General features: G+C 36.6%; 1 long non-coding RNA gene across 1 annotated transcript in view; it reads left to right on the top strand.

The window, feature by feature from the left end:
* The window catches only part of LOC140623974 (uncharacterized), a 33,751-nt gene extending 13,609 nt beyond the window's left edge, over nucleotides 1-20,142 (top strand). Inside the window, exons 3-4 of the long non-coding RNA XR_012023544.1 lie at nucleotides 16,742-16,872; nucleotides 19,320-20,142. This is a non-coding gene — a long non-coding RNA (uncharacterized lncRNA). The remainder of the gene's footprint in view (nucleotides 1-16,741; nucleotides 16,873-19,319) is intronic.
* The last annotated feature ends 533 nt before the right edge of the window (nucleotides 20,143-20,675 follow it).

Raw genomic sequence — 20,675 nt, 5'->3', positions numbered from 1 at the left:
GAAACAGGAGTCTACCTTTCCATTAGAGCTCGTGTGTTATAGCCTGGTTAATATTGCATGATGAGTGAGCTATAAATAAACAATAAATAGAAATAAAATAGCGATTATAAAAATAATTATTGATATAAATAATAAATGAATAAAGCATAAGTGTGGGGCTAAGATGGAATGGAACTAGATATGAAATTTAATTGAGCTTGATTTTGAGTTTAAGAAGTCTTTCAGAACCAGTATTTCAGGAAAGATTTCAGATTTTTTTCCTTTTAATTTTAAATGAATGTGCTCCCAGCTCTTAGCTCTTCGGGTCAGTCAACCAAAGATAACTCTTACTGTAATTCCAAATAGCTGCCTGGGGAAAAATATTTGGCCTTTGGATGGGTTTGGACTACAGGGACCAGAGATTTCCTTTTTCAAAAGGATCATCCCCTGCTCAAACATTTTTACCTGTCTTTTTAGAAGTCTTTTGGGATTTGCACATTATCTCCATTTCTCAAAGAGAAAGCAGCAGGAAATTCTTTTCTTCTGAGTTGAAATTAGCCTGGTTGGGAGAAAGACTTATAGATCATTAACCAGATGGGCTGTCAGAACTAAATTTTCTAAAAGAAGTTGTTCAGGGGGAAAAAGAAGATTTTTAGTGCTTTACCTTCATGGATTCGTTTATTTAATTCTCCCAACAGTTCAATTCATAGAGGCTGGCTGTAAGAGTTTACATCCCTGCTGTAGAGGTGAGACCCAGGTTTCTTAACAGATACTTGCAATAGGTTGTAAGTGATGGAATCAGCCTTTAGTTGGGCAATCTCCAGATGCTACGCTGAAAGAGACTGGGAACATGGCTGAAGCAGAATGCAAATATTTTAGGGAATTACAAGTTTGGGCACCAAGAAACCTGAGAGATAACCAAAGATAGAACTCTATTCTTTCATTTCCCTAATTAGCTCATACTTCCCAGCCACCTCTCTCTTCTGCTTCTTTCCTGTGCTTTTTGGGATACAGTCTGCCTCTTGTCTAATGCTCTTATGTCTAGAGCTTGGCGTGAATTCTGGTATATGGAAGACAATAAATATTTACTTCATGAATAAATGACTGATAAACATGGTGCTTCTGGGTGTAGACATAAGGGTCAGATTGCTTGGATCCTAGCTCCACCATAGTCTTACCTTGTGTCCTTGGGCAAAGTTTCTTCTTGTGCCCCATTTCCTTACCTATAAAAGGGAAATAGAAGAATCCTGAGATCATAGGATGGTTGTGAAGACAAATGGACATTACATAGCAATAATGATTCAAATGATGTTGGTGATGACCCCTAATAGTTAAAAGAGACCTCTGGGAGAGAGTTCAGTTTAACTCGAAAAGATTTGTTTTATGGTGGAATTTTAGGAGTTGTAAAATATTTTTGGGGTAGGAAAACCTACCCAAACTATATAGGATGTACTTACTATTAGGCTTCTAAAACTATAACTTATAGTATATTTTCTCTTGTTATGAGAACTGCCACTCATTAGTATGTGTTTACTGAGTGCTCATTAGAACAGCTAATATCCACTGGCTGCTTACGATGCCATTGAGATATAGAGAGGTTAAGTAACTTATACAAGGTCACACAGCCATTACAGGGTGGTCCTGGGATTTAAACCTAGGCAATCCAGCTCTAAAGCCAGTGCTCTTAACCCGGGCACTACTGAGCAGTGTGGGTTTGAACAAAAACCTATTGTCTCCAGGGGCCCAATGTACTGCCAGAAGGAGAATTGAGACACTTCAGCTGGTGAGACACTTCAACAAGTCACCAGCAGAATGCTATCACTGATTTGTGTAAGACTATTTTCTTTCTTTCCAAAAAACCAAAAACCAAAACACCGCATTGGGACAGAGTGGTATGAGATGAGGATGATAGGGGAAATTTTTATGTAATTAATGAATTTTTAGTTTTTTTCTTTTTAGAATTTTGTTAAGTAAATTTTTTGAAAGAAAGCAAATTTCTATACTTTATTTTTAATTTGGGGTAAGAATTTCTCTCTGCTGGGCGTACTGTCTTTACAAAGACTCCTAGCAATTATTTATTCAGATTTCAAAATGACACTTAACGTGCAGCCACACAAAGAGGTGGAGTCAATCTCATGAATATCTAGTGCCCCACTTTCTCGTACCTGTTTTCTCCAAAACTTGTTGGTGTGGCAGTGTCAAAAATAGTCAATTTAATTCAATTTAACAATCATTCATGGAGTACCTACTATGTGCCAAGTACTAGATTATAAGACCTTGTTCCAATTTTCAAGGAGGATAGGGAAGAAAACAAACAAAAAAATTTATACATACATATATTGTTGACCGTTGAAGAGCGTGGGGGCTAGGGGTGCCAGTGCTCAATGCTGTAAAAAATCTGCATAAAACTTTTGACTCCCACCAACTATTAATTGCCTACTATTGACCTGAAGGCTTATAACATTGACAGTTGGCTAACACATATTTTGTGTTATATGTATTATATACTGTATTTTACAATAAAGGAAGCTGGAGAAAAGAAATATTAAGAAAATCATAAGGAAGAGAAAACATATTTACATTGCTGAACTGCATTTATCAAAAAAATCTTTCTTTAAGTGGACCCATCCTGTTCAAACCTATGTTGTTCAAGGTTCAACTGTACATACATACATATGGATATATGAAATTATATGTAATTTTAAAATATATGATATAAAATTTTACACACACATACATAATTTTATATATAACAGAGTAAGACTGATAATAAGTATAGAAATAGTTTAGAGTCTGGATGGATTGACTCCTCTGACTTGGTAGGGCATCAGAGTAAGCTTCTTAAAAGTTTACCGGGTAAGCATTTCAGGTTAAAGAGTAATAAAATAGAAGTATAAGATTTTGCATTTTCCTGAAGATTTCAAATCAGCTGAAGATTGGAAACCAGAAATCTGACACCTATGCACACAGATGGGGATTCTCACCATATACTCTTGTTGCCTGAGTATAAAGCTAGACTGAAGATGAGAAATTATAGAACAAATCTATTGTTGGATATTTGTCAGAAAAATTCTATAGCAAAATTTCATGTGAGAAAATAATTCAAGTGATTGCTCATGGAGCCTAGGATAGAGAATTTCATTATTGGTCAATGTAGAGATCTAGAGATTAATCTTACTTGTTACCCCAGGATCAACCCAGAAGAGAACAACTCAGAAATACTCATACACACATACATATATATTTTTGAATGACCTCACTGAGATATGATGAACACTAAACTGTATACATATATATATAATTTATAATTTGACAAATATATGCACCCATGAAACCATCACCATAATCAAGATAGTGAACATAACCATCATGCCCAGAAGTTTCCTTGAGCTCTTTTAAATCCCTCCATTCTTCTCCTCACCTTGGTAAATGTTCTGTGAGCACTTGATAAGAATGAGTATTTGTTGTTTAGGGGATTGTTTTGTAATTGTCAATTAGGTCAAGTTGGTTAATAATATTATTCAGGTGTTCTAGATCCTCACTGATTTTTCTGTTAACTTCTTTCATCAGTTATTGAAGTAAGGGTATCTGACAGCTCCAACTATAATTGTGGATTTGGCTGTTTCTCCTTGTAGTTCCGTTTTTGTTTTATGTCTTCAGAGTCTATGATATCAGGTGCATAAGCATTTAGCATTGTATTGTCCTCTTCTGACTTGACCTTTATCATCATAAAATAACCTTGATATTGCTAATATATTTTGCTCTGAAATCTACTTTGTTTGATATTAATATAGTCACTCTACTTTTTTTTTTGGCTTAGTGTAAGCATGGAATATTTCTCCATTTCTTTTCTTTTGACCTGATTTATTTATTTATTTATTTATTTATTTATTTATTTATTTATTTAATTTATTTATTCATAAGAGACACAGGGAGAGGCAGAGACTTAGGCAGAGGGAGAAGCAGGCTCCCTGCAGGAAGCCTGATGTGGGACTCGATCCTGGGACTCCATGATCACGCCCTGAGCCGAAGGCAGAGGCTCAACTGCCGAGCCGCCCAGGCGTCCCTATTTCTTTATATTTAAAATATGTTTTTTTGTAGCAGCAAGTCTTTAAGTCTCCTCTTTTTCAAAGCAGTTTGATAATCTTTACAGTGTTTAAACCATTTACATTTTATGAAATTAGTGATATTAGTTTAAGTCTGTCATTTCACCATTTGTTTTCTGTTTGTCCTGTGCTTTGCTTTTTTCCCCTCTTTTTCTGATTTATTTTGGCTTACACATTTTTAAAAGATTATATTTTATCTTCTCTTGATTTATTAGTTATAACTCTTTGCTATTTTAATAGTTGCTTAAACATTTACAACATATATATTTAATTTATCACAGTCCACCTTTGATATTATACCACTTCATGTATAGTGTAAGGACCTTAGTTCCGTTTCTCCCCTTCCTGCATTTATTCTATTGTTGTCAAAAGTTTTACTTTATCAACAAAACTAAAAGACAGCCTATGGAATGGGAGAAGATATTTCCAAGTGATATATCCAATAAAAGGTTAGTATCCAAAAGATATAAAGAACTTATGAATCTCAACAGCGCCCAAATAAATAATCCAGTTAAGAAATGGGCAGAAGACATGAATAGATAGTTTTCCAAAGAAGACATACAGAGGACTAACAGACACGTGAAAAAATGCTCAACAGCACTTATCATCAGGGAAATGCAAATCAAAACCACAATGAGATACCATCTCACACCTGCCAGAATGACCAAAATGAACAACCCAAGAAACAGCAGATGTTGGTGAAGATGTGGAGAAAGGGGAACTCTCTTGCACTACTGGTGGGAGTGCAATCTGGTGTAGCCACTGTTGAGAACAGTTTGGAGGTTCTTCAAAAAGTCAAAAATAGACCTACTCTATACCCAGCAATTGCACTACTAGGGATTTACCCAAAAGATACAAAAATACAGATTTAAAGGGTTGTATGCACCCTGATGTTTATAGCAGCATTATGAGCAATAGCCAAACTGTAGAAAGAGCCCAGATATCCATTGACTGGTGAATGGACAAAGAAGATGTGGTATATAATATATATACATACATATATAATATATTCATACATATGTATACATATATATGATGGAATATTACTTAGCCATCAAAAGAATGAAATCTTCCATTTGCCACAACATGGATAGAGCTAGAGTATATTATGCTAAGCATAATAAGTCAGTCAGAGAAAGACAAATACCATATGATTTCACTCATATGTGGAGTTTAAGAAACAGAACAGATGAACAGAGGGGAAAGGGAAAAAAAAGAGGAAGAGACGGAAGTAAACCATAAGAGAGTCTTAACTATAGAGAATGAACTGAGGGTTGATGGAGGGAAGGTGGATGGGGGGCATGGGCTAAATGGGTGATGGGTATTAAAGAGGGCACTTGTTATGAGGAGAACTGGATATTATGTGTAAGTGATGATTCACTGAATTCTACTCCTGAAACCAGTTTTACCCTATATATTAACTAACTTAAATTCAAATAAAAACTTGAAATGAAAAAAGAAATTCTACTTTACAATAACCCCACAATACATTGTCTTTCTATTTTGTTTACACAGTTATCTTTTAGCGTAATACCTTCTAGTTCCATAGATGTCATTACAAATGGTAAGTATTCATTTTTTGGTGGCTGAGTAATATTCCATTATATGTATGTATGTATATGTGTGTGTGTGTATGTGTGTACACACACGTCTTCTTTATCCATTCATCTGTCAATGGACATCTGGGCTCTTTCCAGTTTGGCTATTGTGGACATTGCTGCTATAAACATTGGAATGCAGGTGCCCCTTTGAATCACTACATTTGTATCCCTTGGGTAAATACCTAGTAGTGTAATTGCTAGGTCATAGGCTAAGTGAAATAAATCAATCAGAGAAGGACAGTTGTCATATGATTTCACTCGTGGGATTTAAGAAACAAAACAGGATTATAGGGGAAGGGGGGGAAAATAAGATGATATCTAGAGAAAGAGAAACCATGAGACTCTTAACTATAGGAAACAAACTGAGGGTTGTTGAAGGGGAATGGGTGGGAGGGGTGGGGTAATTGGGTGATAGGCATTAAGGAAGGCACATGACATAATGAGCACTGGTGTTATATACAATGAGTAACTGAACTACACCTTTGAAACTAATGATACAGTATATGTTAATTAATTGAAATTAAATAAAATTTAAAAATAAACATTTACCTTTTAAGATTTATATCATAAGAAAAAAGCCATATATATATATATATATATACATATATATATATACACATATAGTTATCATTTCTGATGCTTTTTATTCTTTTAGGTGGATCCATATGTTCAGTGGCTATCATTTTCTGTCTGAAAGACTTCCTTTAGCATCTTTTCTTTTAGTGTGAGTCTGTTAATGATGAATTCCTTCAGCTTTTGTTTGACCTTCACTTTTAAAACATATTTTTGCTGGTATAGAATTCCAGGTTATTGCTTATTTTTCTTCCAATACTGTAAAGATAGTGCTATCTTCCTCTTTGCATATTTCCTACAAGAAATCACCATCCTTCTTATTTCTTTTCCTCTGAATAGAAGGTGACTTTTTTTCCTCTGGGTGCCTTTAAAGTTTTTTCTTTATTACTGATTTTCAGCAATTTGGTTATGATGTGCCCTGGTATAGTTTTCTTCATGTTTTTTGGGCTTGTGTTTCTTTTAACTTCTTGGATCTGTGGATTTGTAATTTTTATCAAATTTGGAAAATTTTTGCCACTATTTCTTCAATTTTTTTTCTGTCCTCTTTCCTATCTTTTGGGCTTCCAAGTATACATATATTAGGCTGCTTGAAGTTATTAAAGTTCACTGATAGTCTTTCATTAAAAAAAAGTCTTTTTGTATTTTCTTTTGGGTAGTTAATATTCTTATGTCTTCAACTTCACTAATATGTACTTATGTGATAGCTAATCCATCATTAATCCCAAGTGTATTTTCAGTTTACACACTATGGCCTCTAGAGGCTGAATTTGGATCTTTAAAAGATATCTTCTATGTCTCTACTTAAATTTAAATTTTGGATAATTGTAAAAACTGTTTTAATGACCTTATCTGTTAATTTTAACATCTAGTTCAGTTTCAGTTAACTTATTTTTTCTCTTATTATGGAAAGAATACATCATACTTTATGACATATTTTTTTGTCATATCAGTATACAGCATATTTCCATGCTTTTTTTGCATGCCTGGTGCTCTTTGGTTTGCTAGATATAAAAATACCATCGAACTTTGTTCTGAGACACAGTTAAGATCAATTCGGGTCTTGTTTTCAAGATTTGGTAGTAATGTGACAAGAGTCATATCTAGTCTGGGGCTAATTATTCTTCCCTACTGAGGCAAGATCCTTCTGAAAACTCCACCTAATACCCTATGAATTATGAAGTCTTTTTCTAGTCTGGCTGATAGGAACAAGAGGTATTCTTGGCTCTGTGTGGGTACCAGGCGCTGTTCCATCTAACGGTGAGCAAGATAACAAGGGAAGACACGGTGATTTCCCTCATAGTCTATAAGGAGTTAAGGTTGATTGATAAGTGCTAAGTGTTGAGAGAGCTGTGGTGGTATATTGGAGGGAACCATAACCAAGCTAGAAGGATCAGGGGAGTTTTTTTCAGGGGAAGTGATGTCTAAATTAAGTTCTAAATGCTAAATATGTGTTATCCAGGCAAAGAACAGGGAGAAGAGCTTTCCAGTCAAAGAAAGTGATATATGCACGCATCTAAAGCAAAACAGATCAGGGTCAGTTTGGTCTGAAGGGTTGAAGCAAACCCTAGATAGCTCTAGTGAAGAGTGTGGGGAGTAAGATCAGGAGGCTTCCATTTCAATTACTCTTAATAAACAATGTTGTATTAAGAATAGAGGTTCCAGAGTCAGACAATTTGATTCAAATTTAAGCTCTGTCACTTACTAGCCTCAATTTCCCTATCTCTATAATGGGGCTGATGATAACGTTTACCTCTTATATTAGGATTAGTTTTCATTACATATAATAGAAAATCTAAAGATCAGTAGCTTAAAAGAAGATGGAACTTTATTTTTCTCCTTGTAAGAGATCTCATCAGACTACCTAGGCTCCTTCTGTCTTCCTCTTCTAATGTCCTAATGCATGGTCCAAGATGGCGGCTGGAGCTTAGCCATCATATTTGTTTTTCAGACAGAAGAAAGGAAAAAATAGGGAAAGGGCAAAAGCAGTAACTACCTTTAAGAAACTATCTCTGAATCCCGAACAGTTCTTCTGCGTAAATCTCATTGGTTAGAATTTATGTCCATGGCCATTCCTAGGATTCCACAAAGGAAGCTGAAAATATCTTCTTAGCTGGCAATATTGTCACCATACCATGGATAAGATTAGTGTTCTATTGCTGAAGACAAAAGGGAGGATGGATTTTTTTCCAAGCCTATGTTATAGATGTGTACTATAAGGATTAAATTTAAAAATGTACATAAAACATGTGACATAGTGTCTGTACTGTGCTGATTGCTCAGTAGATGTTATCTTTACAAAGCCAATTCAAAACAACCACTTTTCGGAAGCATTATATAAGAGTAATTAGCTGTAAACTAAAGGGTCTCTTACCTACACTTGAATGAACTGGTTTTTCTCCCTCATTGCTGTGGTGTAGATGGAGTCTATGACACCATGCATATGACTAACAGCACAGGATCAAATAATGAGTCTCCTTCACACCGTATTGGTATAATGTACCCCACATCTAATTGTCCTTTGTTGACCTGAAGAGTTATTAATCACTGTTAGAAAGACATACTAATTGTACCTGATCAACCTGACAAAATAAGCAAATCATAAAGCCAACCAAGTAGAAATCAAACAGAGAGAAAATGAATTTTTTTTGTTTGTTAAGCTACCATGTTTATTCACGATACGAAGTAAACAGTCATTTATTGACTCGAGTTCCTTCATTTACATCTTATCTCAGGCTATTGGCTTTAATAGTTTAGCACCCATCAGTAAGTAGAGAAAGCTGTCCACATCCATCTCATATGCTAGCATCAGCATCAGCATCATCGCCAACATCATTACCTTCCCTGTGGTCATGATTACCCTCATGCAGAAACGTTTTCACTAACCTACAATTAGCTTAGCCCAGGATGGTAAACAACGGGAGCACAGGCCGACTTCCCCTTGGTCTGTCTGACTGGGGGTAGATCTAGCTGGAGTGTTAACTAAGCCCTAGGAGATAAGGCTATCACCAGCTGGGGAAGTGAGGCTGGGAGACAAGTCCATTAAAAACACGGGAGGCTTGACTTATCACTACACGTGACTATGTGCTTTTAAATGTCGACAACTTCTATAAAAATTCCATCTTCCTCACATGTGGTCAACTTGACTTACTGCAGTGAAAACTGGCAAGGTTCTGACCCTTCACATTTATCTCAGTCAGAGCCAGATAACCTTGCCCTATACTCTAAAAATATCCTGCTCTCCCTGGTTTTCTTTTTATCTCTCTAGCAATCATGACAGAAATGAGCCTGGGCCTTGGAAACGACATGTAGAATTGGCAAACTGTGCATTCCCACCCCTGCAACCCAAACACAGTAGACCTTTGTTTTCAGGAATTGTGAGCACAGAACTTTGTGCGAAGGGGTGAGGTGAGGACACCTGCAGGTTTTCTCAGGCTCCTGTGCCGCGGATTGTAGCTGCTTCTTAGATCTGCTGATCACGCTGCAGCTTGGTGGCATGTTCAGTTGCTTGTTCTTCCTGCATATTCTTCACTGGGGTGTTAGAATTAGGGTCATAAGACCTTGTTCCAGTCCTATTCTGTCACCAAACCCTGTTGGCCTTGAGAAAGCTACTCAGATTTTGCGTTCTCTATTTGCTTATCTGTAAACGAAGACAATTAATAAATCATTTTTAAAAATTTCCCAACCTCTACATTAATGACTCTTTTCTCTTGCTATAAACTCCTTGGCTGGTGGCTTTCCTTTCCTTATTTAATATCTTCTTGTATTTTCTCCTCCATCTCCATCTGGGAAGCCAATTACATGTACTGTGGGATGGTCAGTAATTCAATGTGGTGAACACCCCGTATCCTCCATGCTGCATATAAGCCACCTGTAGTTTTTTGTTGATCTGAGATAAACAAAATGGTGTTTTTGGCATAAGGTGGTTGGGACTACTGGTATGTTCCTGGCAGTGTACAACATTATGGGAACAGAAAAGCTTTCCAAGGTTGTCTTAGTAAATATTCCAGGAAACACAAAACCATCAAGAAAGAAGCCTAGGTTCCTGATTTTAAATACAATAGTGAGGCTTGAGTCTAATCACCTGGGCAGTACTTTCAGTCATGTTAGGAAAAGGAGAAGCCACACTGTGCTTACTATATAGTGAGACTTATAGGCTTTTGGAGGCATTATGCTTGTTTGACCAACCAAGTTGAACACTGATTTGGTTCTGGGGAGTGCAGTATTGACCTGACTGATGTGGAGTGTGTCTCCTGAATTTTGTTCCTCTGGTCACAGCTGATGTACACTTGAAGTGAGTTGAATTTGGCCTCAAACTGATACTGTAGATGGAGCCCAAATGTTTTAAATGGTCCACAAGCAGATTGTTATTAATGAACTTTGTTAATTATCACCTTAAGCTGTATTTAAAAATGACCTTTTAAAGTGATGTTTCAGAAGCACGATCCATACCAATGTAAGCAAGCCTTTGACTTGATTAGATCCCAATACCTTTTTCTTGATGAAATTGCAACTTATTAACATTCTCAAATGAGATAGAGCTATAAATGTAAGTGGATTTTAATACAATCATTTTTGAGGAAATGTCAAACTTCATTGCACACCTCTCCCTCCTGCCTCTTCCTTTAATGGCAGAGTTCAGTGAAGGACCGAGCCAGATTAATGAGCGAGGGACGGAGGGGATTTTGGAGCCAAGGAAAAGACCACATGGCAAATCAGTCTTTAATTTAATCATCTCAGTAGCCTATTCAGTGAGTTAGCATTATTGAACTACACTGATCGTATTTATGTACCTGTGGAAGGAAAAATGAGGGAGAAAGTAGGGCTGTGTTTATGGACATAAGGGAGACAGGAAAAGAGCAAAATTGTCAGCCTGAGAAGTCTGTGACCTGGAACGAAAAAACATAATTGGCTAAGTAAATCCACGTAATTGAATTAAATATGAATAGCCACTGATTGAGAATTGCACCACGGACAGAATATGCTCCCTGTTAATGACCCACGATTTATTTACACCTTAAACACCGTGTTTCCTTACTGCTCTAAAGTAGTAAAATTGCCTTCTTCCTGGTGAAATTTATTGCCATTTAAACATGCCAAAAGGCCATTCTGGCAGTCATTACAATAATCTATCATTTCTGCAACTGCTGGTATCCTGTTCTGTGGTCAAATTCAATCTGAGAAGGGTCAACAGAATTTTTCCACCAAATGCTTCCCTCTTGACTATCATCAATTTACTTTTGTCAACAAAAAGGGCATTACTATGGAATGAAATAGAAGATCCCCTTAAGACCTCTGGCAAACACCATGAGCTTCTCTGCATCCAGTGTCTTTTCAGCCTGCAGATCTCTCTGCATGTGCCTGTGTGCAGAGTTGGACCATCATGTGCAGAAGCGTGACCAGGAAGCCTGCCACCTGTCTGTTTTTGTCTCCAATGACAAGATGAAACATACTTGACAGTAGCTGACATTCTTTATAGTTTCTGGTTTCCAGTGGGACTGGCATTTTCTCTGCAGGAGGAACTTTTTGGGCTTTAGAGACGAACTGTTGCCATACTTAGTTGCACCTCTCTTTCACTCTGCACCCCCCCCCCACTGCTTTTTATCTTGTATTATATGACATTTTTTGCTCAAGTTTCAGGTCACATAATTCCAAACACTACACAGCAGGGGATGCTGGAAAGGAAAAAAAAAAAAAACCAACCCACTGGTGTTGAGGTAAGCATTGAGATTTTCTCCTCTCAGAAAAAAACAAGATGGAAAATTAAAGGAAAAATGCAGTAAATTCTGGCTGGCCATCCCCTGACAAACTTTTTTTTTTTCTATTTTTCTTTTTTTTTTTTAAAGATTTTATTTATTTATTCATGAAAGACATGAGAGAGAGAGAGAGAGGCAGAGACACAGGCAGAGGGAGAAGCAGCTCCATGCAGGGAGCCAGACATGGGACTCGATTCCAGGTCTCCAGGATCATGCCCTGGGCTGAAGGCGGTGCTAAACCGCTGAGCCACCTGGGCTGCCCTTTGACAAACTTATTGAGAAAGGGTGTTGTTCCTTTTTATGGAAGCAGGGAGAGTCCATTTCTGTATTGTCTCTCTTGGTTAATGTTTGAGGATATGGCCCCCATTCCAGCTTTCTTCCCATGAGGTCAGTTGTCGCCTTTTCTGTGGATGGGAGGAAGCAGTAAAGGCAGAACAAGTGACTCCCCTCTACATGATAACTATGTAGTGGTAACTGCATCACCCCTCAGCCATCACCTCTTCAAATAGGCTGGAAATAGGTTATGATTTATTATCACCAGACCTAATCCCGAATGGCCAGACTGCAATCTTGATGATGGTAGAGTGTTTACATTTTTTTGGGGGGGGGGTGAAGGGGAATAAAAACTAACTTTTTTGATGTTAGCAGCACTTTTTAAAAAAATTTCTTTGAGCATATAAAATATGCTTTCACATTTTATCACTTAAGTATTTTTACAAGTCCAAGCAGCCTTTTTCTTTCTAGGAAAGCGGGATTTCCCCCTTAGTTTTTTTTTTTAATTTTTATTTATTTATGATAGTCACAGAGAGAGAGAGTGGCGCAGAGACACAGGCAGAGGGAGAAGCAGGCTCCATGCACTGGGAGCCCGATGTGGGATTCGATCCCGGGTCTCCAGGATCGCGCCCTGGGCCAAAGGCAGGCACCAAACCGCTGCACCACCCAGGGATCCCTTCCCCCTTAGTTTTATTGAGATATAGTTGACTTTTAATTATGTATAAGGACCTTGATAAGCAGAGGGTTGCTCTTTTTTGGCCTTTGATATCTTTTTTTTTGTCATTGCTTACTATTTATTAGGTTTTAGTTTATGTATCGTTTTGTCTACTTTTGACTCTATTGTTTGCCCAAATTCAGAAATTGGGTTAATAGATACGCCTGCTACTTTTGGTTAAAGTCTAGCTTGAAGTTAAACAAAACAACAAATTCATGAATGTTCTATAGATTGGATTAAACTAAAGGAAATAGCATTATGTCAATTTTACAGATATTGATGCATATTTGACTATTTTTCATTATTTAAAAACAATGCCAATCTCCTAGCATTTTAAACTTCTTTTTTAAAAAAGTTTATTTTTTTTGGGTAATCTCTACACCTAATATGGGGCTCGAACTCACGACCACTGAGAGCACAGTTACATGCTGTACTGATTGAGCCAGCCAGGTGCCCGAACATCCTAGCTTCTTAGAAAATATTTTTGTAACACACAATGTTATAGCAGTTTCAGGTGTACCGTATAGTGATTCAGCAATTCCATACATCACCCAGTGCTTATCATGACAAGTGCACTTCTTAATCTCCATCACCTATTTCACCCCTCAACCCCTGTAACCATCACTTTGTTCTCTATAGTTAAGAGTTTGTTTTTTGGTTCATCTCTCTTTTTTTTCAAAACTATTTTTCCTATTACAAAAAACACATGTTTATTGAAAAAATGGAAAATATAAATAAGGAAAAGAAGACAATCATTATAATAATATCACTAAAATCATTAATAATCAACAATGTAGAGATAATCACTGTTAATATCTGAGTGTACATAATTCTATTTCTTTCACTTGCAAAAAAGAAAGATACTATGAGTTTTATATAAGATGTTTTTGGGAGTGCTGTTCATAATAGCAAACACCTGCAGACAACCTGAATATTGATCAAAATAAATTGTAGTTCATTTATATCATGTAATAGTATATAGCAGTCAAAATGAATACACTGCGGCCAGCAGCAAAAATAGGTAAATCTTAGCAATAGAATTTGGAGTAGAAAGTATCAGTCCCCAAAGATTATATCATTATAGATTATGTCATTAAGTCACAAACAACAAAATCAAAAATATTCTTACCTCTGCTTTAGGAATACAGAGAGATGTAATAGAAGTTGGAGGGTTTACTGCAAAAGTGGGACTAGCAATGGCATAGTTGCCTGCTGTCCAGATCTAAGGAAGACACCTGGAGACTTTCAAACCAGTTTCTTTCTTTTTACTTCGAATTCTTATTTCTGCTTGCAGGCTATTTGTATTTCAATCTTGACACCGTCGACATTCTTGACAAGATAACTTTTTTTGTAGGGGGGGGCTATCCTGTGCCTTGTAGAATGTTTAGCAGCAACCCTGGCCCCCACCCAGAAGATTTGGTAGTTCCTTTTCTCCAGTAATGATAACAAAAAAAATATCTCTAGACATTTCCATAGATCTCCTGCTGGGCAGGATTGCCCCTGGTTGAGAACCACTGTTAGGAGAGTATGTATCAATTGTTATTGGCTCAAGAAGAATATAAATGGTAGAGTGGATTTTATTTTTAAAATTCTATGCTTTTAAAAAGTAGTTAATCACCACTTAGGATTAATCATATTATAAACACTACAAAATTTAGTTCCTATTTGGTTTATTTTGGTGTTGGTAGAGCCCACTGAAATAATATAACACAGACAACTAAAATGACTTGGTACAGAAATGGATTTTATTGTTTTATTAAAAAGTCCTTTGTAAAACCCACTGACATATTTTTGTTGGCTCCCATGGAGCTATGTTCTGCAACATCATTGATTCTCTAGGCAGCACGGAAACTTCTGGTAGGAACCCCATCCTGCTGGGTGACCTCAGGAAAGCCACTGTGCTTCATCAATCCCATATGAGAGAGGAAAAAAAGAGCAGTCATAACAATTAAACTGGCTAGCCTAGAAGGTCTTCTGAATAAAGGTCTATGTGAGGACAAACTTGTAATATTTATTGTGATTATCGGCCCTTCAGGGGCCTTTTGACGAATCCTGTCTGATTTATCAGGCAGCTGCCCCATGGATATACATAAAGTGAGAGGAGAAGGAGTGGGTGAGGGGAGAGAAGTGGCGAGCATGGCCAGGTTTATGGCAGTGCTCCAAGGGTCACCTCATATTTACCCTCAGGTGTTCAGAGCATTTCTAAATATCATCACAGTCTTGGTGTGGCACCATTTTCTGTTCTTGCTAAACTTTGGGAAGCAAGGAAGACTTCAGAATTTTAATGCTCACTTTAGCCTGTGAAAGACATGGTAATGCTCAAAAGTAGCCTGACCTTTTCATTGTTCATTGCTGATTGGTTGACTGACCATTCCTATTCCCTATTCCAACTGCTTCAGCAACTTCCTTGTCTCCTTCCCTTCTTAGCACCAGGTACATAATTCTATTGAGACCCTGGCCTTTTTCACTATATTTCTTTGCCAAGATCTCGTTCATCTTACTCTAGCCCATGAATTTTCTTCCAAGGTGAGAACTAAATGGTGAAATTAAAGCTTAGCAGAAAAAGCAAAATCAGTGAATGCCAGTATCTGAAATCACCCATTCATCAACAAAAAAGGAACTATGTGATAGGCTAGCTTGTATTAGAAGCTGAGCATTATTCTTACCATCAGAGAGGGTAAGTAATTAAAATGGCTTTGAGGAAGAATACTCCTGATTCTAAGCAATTCCAAACAAGAAAGGGATATGTATAAAAAATACCTTTAAGTGTTTTAACCATCTCTTTTGCCATTATTATGCTTATTTGTTATTTAAGGAATTCTTAAAGTTCCATTTATCAATATTATTTCCACTGTGACTTGATTTCCTATCTATCCTGGCTAAAAATTGCCACCACTAAAGTCATTCCTGCCCATTAAGGTAGGAATATTTACCCTAGAGGCCATTACTTGAATTCACATCAATTATCTGGAAGGGATAGAGGAATTGGGGGAAGAAGTGGAACCATCTTCTACAAACATACTTAAAAAAATAGCATTAAATAGTTGATTAAATTATCCACTTTGACATCAAAAGCAGAGAACTAATTCTGGGCTCTGGAATAGAGGAAAGACAAACTTTAAATAAACCTTCCTTATCTGATATTGACTCTAAGAATGTGATATTGAATCCATTGTCTACTGCTGGCTAAATCCATTCTCAAACTATTCCTATTTCTCAGATACAGAATAAGACGTATTGGTGAAAAGAAGCTGTGGTGTTGAATCCATCACCAAAGTAGTGACAACCCTGTCAGCTTTAACTAGACAGAGGAAGCAATCGTTTAGTATGATCTTCACCACTTACAGATTAAGTAATCACTAAACACATGTTAGATGACACAAAGATGTCTCTTCGATGACACTTCCCTGAAAATGAAGAGCAGAGGCTCACCAGGCAATATGAAACACATGAGCCAATACAAATCGAGGCTTTTCCTTCCCTACGTTACACACTCTTTCCTGACACTTAACAAGTAGACTTATCTCTAAAGGGATTAACTAAGAAATAATTGCGTGCAGCTTGTGCCCTGCTGAGCTATCTTAGATAGCCTTATCAAAGACCACTTTGAAATGGGCAGAGATCTACTGGGTGCTTTATAAGCAATTAGTACATTCAACTAAAGGAATTATAGTCAAGAAGTCTGTTTGGAGTGACACCAAAAAAATAAACGGAGTTAATAATTTTTCCCATTCATTTTAGATGGAATAAAGACTGCTCTAGATTGTGAACTACCAGAAGGCAGGGACTGGATCTGTCTTCCTCATGCTGTGTCCCCAGCCCAGGATGTGCATGTTACAATTTGTAGGATGGATAAATTAATGAACAAAAAGGTTTGCATTATATCAGTTTTCATGTGTAATTTCAGTGATAAAGGGAATAATGGTCAAAAAGTGCTCTACAAATATAAACACATATAATCCTTCAACAATCCTATACTGTGGGCACTGTTTTAATCACAATTTATATGTGAGGAAATTAAAACTTAGAGGTAAAGTAATTTGCTCAAAATCATGTAGTTGGAATCAGAATTTAAACTCAGGTCAGCAAATTCTGATAATCCACTATACTCTTTGAGTGCGATTTAATTTACTAAAATTAATCAAAACTGAAATTAAAGAAAATTTTTAAAAAATAAAATAAAACTAAATTTTAGTTTGCTAAAATTAGTTCTAGACTTTGGGATTCTGTTACTCCCATAAGGTGCAAATCATTCTCTATCCCATCATTTCTCCTTTCTCCTTTCCTCCTCCTTGCTTTAATTCTTTCTTTCCTTTCTTTCTCACCTTCTTGCTTTTCTCTGGATAACTTTGAGGAGTAGAGTCCAGATTGTCAAAGAGAGTGAGGGAAGAAATCATTTAATTCCCTACATACTATCCCTTTTCTCCTTTTTATGTTGCTGCTGTGGTAATAGAGGATGTGCTATAAGTAAATAAACCCCAAGAAAATAACTTAATTTTTAATGTCTAGGTTTTTATTTTTATTTTGGGTTTGGAACCCTAGCTCCATCACTCACTGTCTTTCCACACTTCTCTTAGCCTCTCTGTCTTCATCTGTATCTAAGGGTTGTGGTGATGAAACAACAGAATATATACAGTACTGCCATATGTTTTGCTCAAATTGTGAGAATTCAGTCAATGTTTAGTTCTTTATCCCACTGTGTCCCTTCTTGGAAAATAACGATCAAGCCATGCTGTCAGAGAATAGGGCAATAGAAGGAACTCAAGAACGAGACAAGAAGTTAGGTATAGATCCACCTGAACAAGCCTCGTGTATTTAATGCCACTATGCTGTGTTCTCTTGAAGAGTCTAATAACACCACTTTTTACTCAGGAAGAAGCGTCTTTCTTAGCCAGGTTCCACATGATGGCCCATTTCAGTTCCTCAGTAGGAGTCACTATGTTAACCAATGGCCTGTCTTCAAAGTCTTTGGGTGGACTCTGAAATTTGACTTCTTTGGTTCATTGTTTGAGTCACCTGATCCAGAACTCCCTGGAGCAGTGCCCAGTCTGGGTTTTAACATTCCTGGAAGGAGCCATCTAGTTTCTGGTACTGCAAAACAGTAACCTGACCCTTTCTCCTTGATCAAGCGCTGGTGTCAAGGCACTTGAAAAGCAGAAAGCCAAATGAAGGAGACATCTGCCCACAATTATATCAGCATTGACTTTGTTTAGTTTTTAAGGAGTTACAAACAGGGCACCATTGCAGGAACAAATTCAAGTTTTTGGGGGCCTGAAGCTTAAATAATTCAGGGGAACTCTTTAAGAGAAAGTATCAAAGTACTCCTTGAAGGTATTGGTAGGGCCTCTGGCAAGGCTTTGAAAAGAGCCTATGCAATTGAGAGACTCTGCAAATAGATTTCATTCGCTTTGTGTTAAATCCACCCATGGTCATATGACTCATTAAATCAAGTAAAGCCTTTTTGGATCCTCAGCCAGGACCTCAGCTAGGCCCATTTTATTGGAGTTTATGCTAACTTACTGTATGAAAAATTTTTTTCTCTTTCCTTTTCCATTTTACCTGTTTGAAGGCAGTTCGTTCTTCCTGTCTTGGAATTATCAGAAGCTTCCAAATAATCACTATAAAGTTACCCTTGTCAGGTAGATTATAGTTACTGATGTGTAGCAAAAGCTAATAATTTTAGGCATTTACCATGTGCCAGACTCTCAGATAAATAATAAGTATTTAATTTTTATTTATTTTATCTATTTAATTCTCACACAATCCCTAAGGTATTTGTTCTATTATTTTTCTCACTCTATAAAAAACTTGCTCATTCTCATGACCAGTGGATAGATGAAACAAGGTTGAAACTTAGGCCTGTGTGATTAGGTTAGAATCCAAGTTGTCAACTATTTTGCTGTAATTTTAGAATTGAATGTGTATGTGGCAAAAAAAAAAAGATGTGTATGTGGTAGGTAAATGATACCAGCTGTTCTATATGCAGTGGAAGCAGTACACTTTTTAAAAAGCAGGCAGTTTGGGATCCAATTCTCCTCTACCTCATTCTTCTTTCTCCCTATCTTCATTAACCAAATTATTGCTCATCCATTAACAAATGAACTTACGTTTTCTATACCTCAAGAGTCCCGGCTGTAAAGTGGGATGATAATACTTTATCTGTTTGAAAGCTGCTGACCAGATCATATGTCTCTTGAGATTCCTTCTTGATTTAAGCTCTATAATTACCCAACCACTGCTCCAGTTCCTAAACACCTGTCTCACTATTTGCCTAAATTCAGATCTTAAATAAATAACTGACATCCAAATGTTGTCCCAGAGTTTAGGATGGAGCCAGCCATCAAACAGAAGTCTCCAGTGGAATGAGCCAGTGTTGAGACTTTGAAAAACAAAGATCAATCTGAAGTTCAAAGAGGGGAAGAAAAAGGTATGTTCCTAGTTAAATGCACCATGTTGAACTGAAGACTCAGAAAAGTTCTTTTCATTTTATTTTATGTTGGACTGACTTTTAAGAAAATAATCTTGGAAGTGTTTATTTTATAACTCTAACAGCGTCCAAGAAATTGTGGACAGCCAAACTCTGAAAGAGCACAGTTGTGAATAGAACTTATTTTCAGTAAGTAGAAAGCCCTTTCCTGTCCTGGACTTACATGACTATAGTGAAACTGTCCCCCTAAAAGAGGACAAAAGATACTGTCAACTGGGTAAGGTCCCCTGAGCTAAGAAGTCCTTCCTCTGATGCCTCTTCTTGAATTTGACTATTTGAAAGCTCATTTTTTTATTGAAATATGGGGGAGAAAGCATATTTCTTGGCTAGTATTACAGCCTAGATTATGATTTGGTGATTTGGGGAAAAGGATGTTACCTTAGACCAGAATAGACAATTTGTGTTTTGTGGCATTGATGACATGTATTAGCATGGTATTTGTACTCTCTGTGTGACTTGTTTGATGTTTAAGAAGTTTTAACCCAATAAACATTCTGTAGATCTTTGCTTCTACTATCTAGATTTGTCCAAGATATAACTTTAGATAGTATAACAGTCAATGTATGTGTGTGTGTATGTTGTTGACATCTAAAAGGCACAGAAAATATCTGGAAATGAATGAAGTGATAACACCATTAGTTATTAATAAATATATGCACCCTAAAATGTTTGTTGATTCTTTTCAATACTTCAATATGATATTGAAGGGAAAATCCTATTGCTGATAATCTGTATTTAAGTTTTTGATGAAATCTAGATACGGATACCTAAAAGTATTTATCAGAGTTTAGATTGGAATTCTTTTAGACTTGTTTCCAGCTTGTTAAAAAGTGACAATGCTTTTGATATTGTTTGATAAGAATATAAGCTTTACATCATTTCAAAAAATACTGCCATGACTGTCTTACACATATTTAAGCCTGAAAATTTGAAGTATATTTTCTTTCTTTCTTTTTTTTCTTTCTCTCTTTTTGGTTTGTTTTTGTTATTGATACTAAATAGCGTAATCTTTGTATAGTGGAGATTATTCTGGAGTATTTATTGCCTTACCAGAAATGTTAGTAAGAAATGTTCTTTAGAGTAGAAGGATAGACTTGAGAAGAGTTATTTGTTCCTGGGGAGAGGGTGGTGGGGAGTGAATTTTACTTTTATCTTAGTTTATTAAAAATCCATAACTGAAATATATTT

This window comes from Canis lupus, chromosome 33 (genome assembly GCF_048164855.1).
Source record: "Canis lupus baileyi chromosome 33, mCanLup2.hap1, whole genome shotgun sequence".
In the NCBI taxonomy this organism is placed as follows: Eukaryota; Metazoa; Chordata; class Mammalia; order Carnivora; family Canidae; genus Canis; species Canis lupus.
This window is presented reverse-complemented; position numbering and strand designations above follow the sequence as displayed.